Genomic DNA, 13,111 nt, shown 5'->3' on the forward strand with positions numbered 1-13,111 from the left:
CTAGATATCCAAATCCAGTAATTCTGTAGTTTATTCACAGCTCCTAAGATTTGGGGATTAGACAGCCCATACACCAGGAACAAAGCGTAAGTGCTTTCTGTATTAACAATAGGGAACAAAATATCACTCAAAGGGGGAAAGTAATTTAAGATGCTGATTAAAGCAGATATTTAGAAATCTGTTGTAGGAACTTGTCAGGCTGAAAAGTCAGAGAGAAAACAATTCACACATAATAGCAGTACCCCCTTTTTTTCTTTAAATTTCCCCTTTTATTTAAAAAGAAAAAAGAAAAAAAAAGAGCCAAAGAAAGGTATTTGAGGAATCACACTCAGAAATTACTTCCTCATCCCATGCCTCAGGGTGTGAAGCAGAAATATCAGAATCATCAGTGCACTGGTCATAAAGCTGGCAGATTATTGGCACCTCTAAGAGATCTTTTGTTCTTCTTCCAACGAGGAGCAACAGTTCTGATCATGTGTGAATTAATATGAAGCCAAGTATTTTCATAGAGATGTCAAAGTCTTAATTGAATTCAGAGCTGAAGGAAATGCCTGTTTCTTCAGGGAGGAAGAGTGGCTTAGTGGATTGTGTCCCTGACCAGGGGCTGGAGAAAATGGGTCCTCCCTGCAACTCTCCCACTATTTTGATCTTTCATTTCTTCCTTCTGAAAGAAAATGCCTGTCATGCCTGCCTCGAAAGAGCTTTGTGAGGAAGAGCTGATGAGGATGTATTAGAATCAATCACCTAATAAAATAAGCAGTCAGACTGTATACATAGAAGATGCCACCATTCATATCAGAATTTCCTTGTGCTTACTAATGAGTGTGGCCCTGTGTGAGTCCTTGCTGCAGGAATGAGGTGTCAGCTCAGATAGTGGCCCTCCCCAGTGACTCAGAAAATGATGTACATCTTAGCACAGAAGGAGACCTGATTTTTTAAAGTGAAGAAACAAGAAACAATGCCAGAGACCAAACTGCAGTATAATATTATCTATGGGGGAGACTTTGTTGCAGGACATTTCAAAAGAGAAAATTTATGTATTAAAAGATGAAGTACTTTCAACTAGAACAGCTAAGAGAATTTTTTTTTTTTGCTTTTAGGAAAGTATGAAGCCAAAGGAAAACAAAAGAAACGTTGGGAGGCTACCAAGTCCAGTTTTAATCATTTTGAGAAGCAAGAATACTTGAGAGCTGATGAATTCATAAACATGGTGCAACAAAGCTGTTGTTGGTACTGGTCTTAACGTCCTCTGCAGTATTAATCATTGACACGAAATTCTCAGGAAGCAAGCTGAGAGAGAGAGAGAGAGAGAGAGAGAGAGAGAAAGGCACATTTAAAGGGTATGACTCTGCCGTGGAGCAAACTGGCTCCAACAAGTTCTCTTGTTTATTAAATATTCTGTGCAAACGTCTGGGTTGCAAAGCTGCATTATGGAGTTCTTGGCTATTATCTTTTAGATAAAAGCCCTCACTTTTTAGATGAGAAGGATACTGAGATAACTAAGTTATAATCACTTAATTTAATTTTATCCTTCTTGGGCTAGAATTCAGGTTCCCTGAGTCCTAATCTTTTTGCCGACTTTCATCACTTTTCACATTTACAAGATAAGATCTTTTAATTATTGGACAGTGATTTCAGCTCATTTCTGGAAACCCTGTCTAACCACCGCCACTCAAAATTATATTCCAGCACACACTGCTTATATACGGATATGAATAAAAATGAAGTATAATCTTAATAATTTTCTTACATCCCTTGAAATTAGAGATACAAACACAAGGGGTAGAATCTATGCTCATATTTTTTGGTGTGAAGTGAAAAAGGTTTGAAATACAGATTGCTAGCAAAAATAAATTTTAAAGAATTTCAGATGATTAAGCCCAGTATAACTTTAAGAACTTACACTGGCAGGGATTGTAGGCTAAATCACACTGCTGATATGAATTCATCGATAATCTTTTGGGGGGGTGTGAGCTATTTGCCAGAATTTAAAAGTGGACTGTTAACATCCTCTTGTCAGGTACTTGCACTTGGGAAACAGTTACAAATTTAATGGGATTGCCTTTCTTTTTTTGCCTTCGAGAGACTATAGGCAGAGTGTTTTCAGCAAAGATCCTAGTTTGGGATCTCTGCAAACCTTTGTATTGAGAAGGCAGCTGATCCATTTGTGGGCTAATCTGGAATTTTCTAGAATGTTAGCTACCCAAAGTTGAGATATTAATCCCTGTAATAACATTTGGCATAAATATAAAATTTTTTTCTTTACCACCTACTTACAATCATATATCATCATACCAAATACAGACTCGGACAAACTTCCACTATTGCAGATGTGCACGCGAAGTCTATTTTGATCTGTATTCGTGGCCCTCTATTAGTATGGCATTCACTAACAATCCAGTTTTGGCAGACTATATTTACATTTTAATTTCATTATGATCAGAATAATGAGGCTATTGATGTTTCCATTTTCTCTTTGAACGGCCGCTTCAGTTTGAACTGTGACCCTTTTGTGCATCAAACTGTTGTCACAGATGGAATATTTTAGCATGCATTTTTTGTTTCTATGAAGCAGTTAGAATAGGAAAAAAAATCTCTTCACAGTCACTAAATTCCATCAATAAGACCAAAACTTTTATAAGTGATTATTTTATCGTTCCATACAGTAGACGTTTCAGCGAAAGGTGATATGTATTATTAGTTTATTGCATTAAAATAATTAAAAATTAAAAATCTAGGGACTTCCCTGGTGGTCCAGTGGTTAAGACTCTGTGATTCCACTGCAGGGGCATGGGTTTGATCCCATACGCCACGCGGCATGGCCAAAAAAAATTAAAAATCTTCCTAGAAGAAAGTATTATTTATTTAAAAATGAAAAGCAGTAGAGGTCTTCAAAATATTTCAGGCTAAAGATTAATGTATGTGGAGATGGAGATACATATATATATTCTCTATGAATACATACTTTTAAAGTAAAATTTCTGGGATAAACATAAACCTTTTAGTATTTAAAAAGAAGGGACTTCTGGTTATGGATATGACTAAGTAACAGGTATTGGATTTAATTCCCTGAGTAATCAACTATCAACCTGGACAAAATATATGAAATAATTGTTTTCAGACATTGGACAATATACCACACAGGTCTACTGTTCTTAGGAGAAGAAAAACACAGGACTGTAGATACATCTTACATTCACCTTATCTTTCTGCCTGGGGCACTTTCCAAACTGTAGTACAAGGAATTTAACCCAGGCTGAGAGCAGTGGTCTTCTGGGTGGAGGAAACAGATACCAGAGTTCAGGGCTGCTGAGTCATCTGTAATTCATGGAGGAGAGTATCCAGAGATGAAAGCTGCACAGAGAAGTGGCTTTAGAAATCTGCGTAGACATTCCTTTGAGTCTCTAGCCAGGTGCTAAACTGGGCGTGCTCAGAGCGACACTCCATGATTACCATCAGAGAAGAGCCACTGACAGGCTGACAGTTGCAATGGGTGGGCTCCTGGAGGTACCATTATGCAAGGGGTACTGGAGTTCTGACCAGAGTGGAGTCATTTCACTGAATCCCCCAGGCATTCTGTTGAAATCATAGGAAAGCCACCGTAAAAGTAGGGCTAACAGCTGAACGAAAAAGTGAGCAAAAGATTTGATATACATTGCAGTTTAAAAGATCCATGAATGGCTGATAAGCACATGGTGAGTAAAATTTGCCATTAGGGAAATATGTGTTGAAACAAAAATGACATACCACTACACATCCACTGAAATGGCTGCAATAAAATGTCAGACAATACCAAGTGTTGACAAGGATGTGGAAAAACAGGAAACTTCATGTGTTCTGGTGGGAATGAAAAGGCACAGCTACTATGGACAACATTTTGGCAGTTCCTTAAAGCGTTAAACATAAATTTACCATTCAACCTAGCAAATCCACTTCTAGAAATCTACCCAAGAGAAATAAAAACATAGGTCTACACAAAGACATGTACGCAAATGTTCACAGCAGCATTATTTATAATAACCAACAAATGAGAAACAATCTAAATGTTCTTCAGTTGGTGACTGGATAAACAAAAATGAATATATCCATACAATGAAACTGTATATTCAGCAACTAAAAGGAATGAACTGCTGATGCATGTTACAAAATATATTAAGTTGGGGCTTCCCTGGTGGCACAGTGGTTGAGAGTCTGCCTGCTAATGCAGGGGATACGGGTTCGAGCCCTGGTCTGGGAGGATCCCACATGCCGCAGAGCGACTGGGCCCGTGAGCCACAACTGCTGAGCCTGCGCGTCTGGAGCCTGTGCTCCGCAACAGGAGAGGCTGCGATGGTGAGAGGCCTGCACACCGCGATGAAGAGTGGCCCCCACTCGCCACAACTAGAGAAAGCCCTCACGCAGAAACGAAGACCCAACACAGTCAAAAAAAAAAAAAAAAAAAAAAAATATATATATATATATATATATATATAAAGTTAAAAATGTGCTAAATGAAAGAAGCCAGAAACAAAGGGCTATTTAATTTATATGCAAAGTCTAGAAAACGCAAATTTATCATCAGAAAGCAGGTCAGTGTCTGCCCAAGACTGAAGATAGAAGCTGGAATTGACTGTAAATGGCGCAAAGGAGTTTTGGGAGGTGATGGTAATGTTCTTACACTGGATTATGGTGATGGTGACACAATTTTATAAAATAATTGAATTGTTAAAAAAAAAATCGGGCTATACTAACCATAGAGTAAGTGCCATTCTAGAGCCATCTGAGTAAAGCCAAATTCAAGTTGATCCACCAGTAAATTAACTGCCTTTGAAATAAAACTCACAATTGTTTAAAGGGAGGCAAAATCCAGACTGTAAGCAACATAGCAGCTGCACTGTCCAACATGCAATAAGCAGTTACTAGACATGTAAAGAAGCAAGAAAATGTGACCCATAACCAGGAGGAAAAAATGTCAATAGAATCAGACCTGAGATGACTCAGATGGTGGAATTATGCAATAAAACCTTCAAAGAGTATTATAAATCTGTCTGAGGTTTAAAAGAAAAACACAGACATTTTGAGTGAAGCCACAGTGAATTTCAGCAGAGCAATCAAAACTATAAAAATTAAATACATGGCAAATCTGGAGCTAAAGAAAAGTCAGAAACGAAAAATATACTGGGTGGGTTGATCAACAGATTGGAAAATACAGAAAGAAGTAACAGTAAATTTAATGCAGGGCAACAGAAAACTTAAGTACAGAGAAAGATTTCTTAAAAATGAAGTGATGTATGAGACATATCAAGTGGTATAACACGTGTAAGTATGTTTAATAATATGAGAGTAAGACAGCCCTTTCTAAACATAATACAAAATATAGCAACTATAAAAGAAAAGACTAGTGAATTTGATGATATAAAAATTAAAAGAAAACTTTGCTTGGGTAAAAAAATACAACATGCAAAGTAAGTTATAAACAATAAATGGAGAAAACACTTACACATTAATTAGAAAAAGCCAATAACTTGATGGAAAAAGCAGCAAAAAAACACGAAGAAATGATTAATCAGAAGGGAAATACATATAAATTTTTCACCTGTGAAAAATGTTCTACCTCACTCATAAGTGAAATGTCAATTAAAATGACTATATACTCACAGATATAGAGAATAAACTGGTGGTTACCAGTAGGGAGAGGGGAGGGGGGAGGGGCAAGATACAGGGTAGGGATTAAGAGGTACAAACTACTGTACCTCTTAAATAAATAAGATACAAGGGTGTATTTTACAACATGGGGGAATTGAGCCAATATTTTAAAATTTTAAATGGGTATAATCTATAGCAATATTGGATCACTATGTTGTACACCTGAAACTAATGTAATATTGTAAATCAACTTTACTTTAATTTAAAAAATAATAAAAATAAATAAATAAAACTACTATACACTACACCCCACAAATGATTACCGATAAGAACAAAAGTGTTTGATAATACACTACGAAATAAAAATCGATATTAGCACTCGTTCATTACAGCACTGTTCACAATAACCAAGGTGAGGAAACAACCTAAACGTCCATCCACAGATGAAAGGATCAAGAAAATGTGGTTTATTCATACAATGGGATACCATTCAGCCTTGAAAAAAAGAGAAGGTGATTCTTCAGTATGTGACAAAATGGGTAAAACTTGAGAACATTATGCTAAGTGAAATAAGCCAGTCAAAGAAAGACAAATACTCCATGATTCTATTTATAGATTCATAGAATCAAAGAGTAGAATGATGGTTTTCGGGGGCTGAAAAAAGTGGGGAAATGAGAGTCATTAATCAATGGGCATAAAGTTTCAGGTGAGTAAGATGAATAAATTCTATAGCTCTTCTGTACAACATTTTACCTACAGTCAACAATAGTGTACTGGATGGTTAAAAATTTAAGAGAGTACATCTGATGTTAAATGTTCTTACCACAATAAAAAAAAATTAAAGAAAAAAGAATGCTGATTGAGGGAATATATGGAGAAACCATTAGTTTCCTACATTGCTAATTAGAATAAAATAATTGTTCCAACCAATTCAAAGGGCAATTTAACACTAGATATCAACATTAAAGATAACATGTCTTGGAATTTATCCTATTTCTAGGAATTTATTCTTACATATTCACACATGAAAAAAATTGAACAATGATATTTCTTGTGTCCTGATGTGTAATGGCAACAGTTGGAAACAACTGAAATGTCCAAATGAAAAACAGACTAAGTGAATAATGAGATATTCTTTCAATAGAATGCGATTCAGCCACTAGAAAAAAAATGAGGCAAATCTACATGTATTGATATGGAACACTCACTAAGATATATTAGATAAAAAAGAAAGCAAAGTGCAGAACAATGTATATATTATGCTACCATTTGAGAAAAACTATAAATATGTTTGTATGCCCACATCTCCACCCCCTGCCCCATATACAGATCCAAAAACTCTGATAGCATTTGTACCTTCTGGAGCAGGGACTCAGGATTGGGGGCAAGGAGAAATGGGAGAGGCTGGCTCTTTACTCTATAACCTTTTGCTCCCTTTGAATTATAATATTTACTATTTGTATGCATTACTTACTTTAAAAAAAATAGAAAATAAAAAATTTCGAAGTTGAATAAGCAGGGTGGAGGGGTATTGCACCCAAAATAAAAGTCAAACTTCTTTCCAGAGTTACAAACCCTCCTTGAACTGACTTTTCCCCCATTTCTTCAATCACTTCTTATTCCTTTGTCCTCCTCACACTCTGTGGTTTCCAGCTATGCATTAGTCCCAGGACCCCCTTGGATTCCAAACTCTACAGATGCTCAAGTCCTTTATATAAAATGGTGTAGTATTTGCATACAACCTACATACATCCTCCTGTGTATGTGTATATATATATATATATATTTTTTTTTTTTTAATAGATCTTTATTGGAGTATAATTGCTTCACAATTCTGTGTTAGTTTCTGTTGCACAACAAAGCGAATCAGCCATATGCATACACATGTCCCCATATCCCCTCCCTCTTGAGCCTCCCTCCCATCCTCCCTATCCCACCTCTCTAGGTCATTGCAAAGCACCAAGCTGATCTCCCTGTGCTATGCTGCTGCTTTCCACCAGCCAACTATTTTACATTCGGTAGTGTATATATGTTGATGCTACTCTCACTTCGCCCCAGCTTCGCCCTCCCACCCCATGTCCTCAAGTCCATTTTCTATGTCTACCTCTTTATTCCTGCCCTGCAACTAGGTTCATAAGTACCATTTTTTTTTTTTTTTTAGATTCCATATATATGTGTTAGCATACGGTATTTGTTTTTCTCTTTCTGACTTACTTCACTCTGTATGACAGACTCTAGGTCCATCCACCTCACTACAAATAACTCAATTTCATTTCTTTTTATGGCTAGGTAATATTCCATTGTATATATGTGCCACATCTTTTTTTTTTAACCCTTACTTTTATTTTTAATTTTTTTAACATCTTTATTGGAATATAATTGCTTTACAATGGAGTGTTAGTTTCTGCTTTATAACAAAGTGAATTGGCTACACATATCCCCATATCCCCATATCTCCTCCCTCTTGTGTCTCCTTCCATTCATCTGTCGATGGACATTTAGGTTGCTTCCATATCCTGGCTATTGTAAATAGTGCTGCAATGAACATTGTGGTACATGTCTCTTTTTGAATTATGGTTTTCTCAGGGTATATGCCCAGTAGTGGGATTGCTGGGTCATATCGTAGTTCTATTTTTAGTTTTGTAAGGAACCTCCATACTATTCTCCATAGTGATTGTATAAATTTACATTCTCACCAACAGTGCAGGAGGGTTCCCTTTTCACCACACCCTTCCCAGCATTTATTGTTTCTAGATTTTTGATAATGGCCATTCTGACCAGCGTGAGGTGATACCTCATTGTAGTTTTGATTTGCATTTCTCTAATAATTAGTGATGTTGAGCACATTTTCATGTGCCTCTTGGCCATCTGTATGTCTTCCTTGGTGAAATGTCTATTCAGGTCTTCTGCCCATTTTTTTAACTGGATTGTTTGGTTTTTTGATATTGAGTTGCATGAGCTGCTTGTATATTTTGGAGATTAATCCTTTGTCTGTTGTTTCATTTGCAAATATTTTCTCCCATTCTGAGCGTTATCTTTTTGTCTTGTTTATGGTTTCCTTTGCTGTGCAAAAGCTTTTAAGTTTATTTAAGTCCCATATGTTTATTTTTCTTTTTATTTCTGTTACTCTAGGAGGTGGGTCAAAAAAGATCTTGCTGTGGTTTATGTCAACAAGTGTTTTTCCTATGTTTTCCTCTAAGAGTTTTATACTGTCTGGTCTTACATTTAAGTCTTTAATCCATTTGGAGTTTATTTTTGTGTATGGTATTAGGGAGTGTTCTAATTTCATTCTTTTACATATAACTGTCGAGTTTTCCCAGCACCACTTATTGAAGAGGCTGTCCTTTCTCCATTGTATGTTCTTGCCTCCTTTGTCATAATTAGGTGCCCGCATGTGCGTGGGTTTATCTCTGGACATTCTGTCTTCTACCATTGATCTATATTTCTGTTTTTGTGCCAGTACCACACTGTCTTGATTACTGTAGCTTTGTGGTATAGTTTGAAGTCAGGGAGCCTGATTCCTCCAACTTCGTTTTTCTTTCTCAAGATTGCTTTCACTATTCAGGGTTTTTTGTGTTTCCATACGAATTGTAAAATTTTTTGTTCTAATTCTGTGAAAAATGCCATTGGTAGTTTGATAGGGATTGCATTGAATCTGTAGATTGCTTAGGGTAGTATAGTCATTTTCATAATATTGATTCTTCCAATCCAAGAACATGGTATATTTCTCCATCTGTTTATGTCATCTTTGATTTCTTTCATCAGTGTTTTATAGTTTTCTGAGTACAAGTCTTTCTCTTCCTTAGGTAGGTTTATTCCTAGGTATTTCATTCTTTTTGTTGCGATGGTAAATGGGATTGTTTCCTTAATTTCTCTTTCTGATTTTTCATTTTTAGTGTATAGGAATGCCAGAGATTTCTGTGCATTAATTTTGTATCCTGCAAACTTACCAAATTCATTGATTAGCTCTAGTAGTTTTCTTGTTGGATCTTTAGGATTTTCTATGTATAGTGTCATGTCATCTGCAAACAGTGACAGTTTTACTTCTTTTCCAATTTGTATTCCTTTTATTTCTTTTTCTTCTCTAATTGCCGTGGCTAGGACTTCCAAAACTATGTTGAATAAGAGTGGCAAGAGTGGACATCCTTGTCTTTTTCCTGATCTTAGTGAAAATGCTTTCAGTTTTTCACCACTGACTATGATGTTTGCTGTGGGTTTCTCATATATGGCCTTTATTATGTTGAGGTAGGTTCCCTCTATGCCCACTTTCTGGAGAGTTTTTATCATAAATGAGTGTTGAATTTTGTCAAAAGCTTTTTCTGCATCTATTGAGCTGATCATATGTTTTTAATTCTTTAATTTGTTAATGTGGTTGATTGATTTGCAAATACTGAAGAATCCTTGCATCCCTAGGATAAATCCCACTTAATCATGGTGTATGATCCTTTTAATGTGTTGTTGGATTCTGTTTGCTAGTATTTTGTTCAGGATTTTTGCATCTACGTTCATCAGTGATGTTGGTCTATAATTTTCTTTCTTTGTGATATCTTTTTCTGGTTTTGGTATCAGGATGATGGTGGCTTTGGAGAATGAATTTGGGTGTGTTTCTCCCTCTGCAATTTTTTGGAAGAGTTTGAGAAGGATTGGTGTTAGCTCTTCTCTAAATGTTTGATAGAATTCGCCTGTGAAGCCATCTGGTCCTGGGCTTTTGTTTGTTGGAAGATTTTAAATTACAGTTTCAATTTCATTACTTGTGATAGGTCTGTTTATATTTTCTAATTCTTCCTGGTTCAGTCTTGGAAAGTTGTAGCTTTCCAAGAATTTGTCCATTTATTTGTGGTTGTCCATTTTACTGGCATATAGCTGTTTGTAGTAGTCTCTTATAATCCTTCGTATTTCTACAGTGTCAGTTGTGATTTCTCCTTTTTCATATCTAATTCTGTTGATTTGAGTCTTCAACCTTTTTTCTTGATGGGTCTGGCTAATGGTTTATCAATTTTGTTTATCTTCTCAAAGAACCAGCTTTTAGTTTTATTGATCTTTGCTATTGTTTTCTTCATTTCTTTTTCATTTACTTCTGATCTGATCTTTATGATTTCTTTCCTTCTGCTAACTTTGGGTTTTTTTTGGTTCTTCTTTCTCTAATTGCTTTAGGTGTAAGGTTAGGTTGTTTATTTGAGAATTTTCTTATTTCTTGAGGTGAGCTTGAATTGCTATAAACTTCCCTCTTATAACTGCTTTTGCTGAGTCCCATAGGTTTTGGGTTGTCGTGTTTTTGTTCTCATTTGTTTCTATGTATTTTTAAAATTTCTTCTTTGATTTATTCAGTGATCTCTTGGTTATTTAGTCATGCACTGTTTAGCCTCCATGTTTTTGTGTTTTTTACAGTTTTTTTCCTGTAATTGATTTCCAATCTCATAGCATTGTGGTCAGAAAAGATGCTTGAGATGATCTCAATTTTCTTAAATTTTCAGAGGCTTGATTTGTGACCCAAGATGTGATCTATCTTGGAAAATGTTCCATGTGCACTTGAGAAGAAAGTGTATTCTGCCACTTTTGGGTGGAATGTTCTATAAATATCAATTAGATCTATCTGATCTATTGTGTCATTTAAAGTTTGTATTTCCTTATTTATTTTCTGTTTGGATGGTCTGTCCGTTAGTGTAAGTGGGGTGTTAAAGTCCCCTACTATTATTGTGTTACTGTCAATTTCTCCTTTCGTGGTTGTTAGCATTTGCCTATGTATTGAGGTGCTCCTATGTTGGGTGCATAAAAATTTATAATTGTTATATCTTCTTCTTGGATTGATCCCTTGATCATTATGTAATGTCCCTCTTTCTCTCTTGTAACAGTCTTTATTTTAAAGTCTATTTTATCTGATACAAGTATTGCTACTCCAGCTTTCTTTTGATTTCCGTTTGCATAGAATATCTTTTTCCATCCCTTCACTTGGAAACACACAGCAAGACACATATTAATCAAACTAACAAAAATTAAATTCAAAGAAAAAATATTCAAAGCAGCAAGGCAAAAACAAAAAATAACATACAAAGGAATCCCCTTAAGGTTATCATCTGATTTTTCAGGGGTAACTCTGCAGGCCAGAAGGGAGTGGCAGAATATACTTAAAGTGATCAAAGAGAAAAACCTACAAACAAGATTAGTCTACCCAGCAACGATCTTTCTCAGATTCGGTGGAGAAGTCAAAAGCTTTTCAGACAAGCAAAAACTAAGAGAATTCAGCACCACCAAACCAGCTTTACAACAAATGCTAAAGAAACTTCTCTAAGTGGGAAACACAAGAGAAGAAAACGACCCACAAAAACAAACCCAAAACAGTTAAGAAAAAGGTAATAGGAACATACATATTGGTAATAACCTTGAATGTAAATGGATTAAATGCCCCAACCGACACAGACTGGCTGAATGGATACAAAAACAAGACCCATATATATGCTATCTACAAGAGACTCACTTCAGACCTAGGGACACATACAGACTGAAAGTGAAGGTATGGAAAAAGATACTCCCGTACATTTTAAATCATCTCTAGATCACTTAGAATACCTAATACAATATAAATGTTATGTAAGTAGTGGTAAATACAATGTAGATGTTATGCAAATAGTTGCCAGCATGTGGCAAATTCAAGTTTTGCTTTTTGGAACTTTCTGGAATTTTTAAAAAATATTTTTAATCTGTGTTTGGTTGAATGTGTGGATGTGGAACCCACAGATACGGAGGGTTGATTGTACTTATCTTCTTTCAGTTGCTTGAACAGAGTCAGTCATCCCCCTCAAAGTGTCTGCACTTGCTTTCTTTCTGCCTCAACTCCTTTCCCCCAACTCTACATGGCAGGCTTGTCTCTACCTCCTTGTCTCATCTCTGGTGGTCACTTATTCAGAGAGGCCCCACCTGAACCATCCGCTCTCAAGTAGGGTTCTTTTTTTGTGTGTATGGGGCACCTAATTCCTTGTAGTCACATTTATCACAGGTAGTAGTTTTTTACTCTTCATCTGTGTGTTGGCTTGTTTAGTATCTTTCTACACCCCTCCTCAAGACTGTAAACTCCTTGTGGTACCATTTCTATTTTATTCTCTGGGCAACTTCTATGATAGTGCCTGAAACATTGCAGGTTGGTTGGAATGTAAATATCTCTTGAGTCAATTAACTCATTCATGAAAACCCAAAACTTTTATTACAAGTTAGAAGAACTGTCTTACTGATTGGTATTTAAGTGTAAAAATGTGGCCCCTATTTTTAGTATTTAAAACTCTCATGATGTCCAATATTTTCTACTGTTTTATACACTCAACTTTCATGCACATTGCTCATTTTTCTTAACAATCTCAGTGCTTTGACAACCAAATCAGAAAAAAAAAAAAAAGCACAGAAAAGTGTAATTTTAGCAACTACTAAATGGACTAATAACTCCAGTGGTGATTTTTAAAAATTCTTAAGAAGCATAATTCTCAACTAATTTTTC

The sequence above is a fragment of the Balaenoptera ricei genome, chromosome 11, assembly GCF_028023285.1.
Source record: "Balaenoptera ricei isolate mBalRic1 chromosome 11, mBalRic1.hap2, whole genome shotgun sequence".
NCBI classification, from domain to species: domain Eukaryota; kingdom Metazoa; phylum Chordata; class Mammalia; order Artiodactyla; family Balaenopteridae; genus Balaenoptera; species Balaenoptera ricei.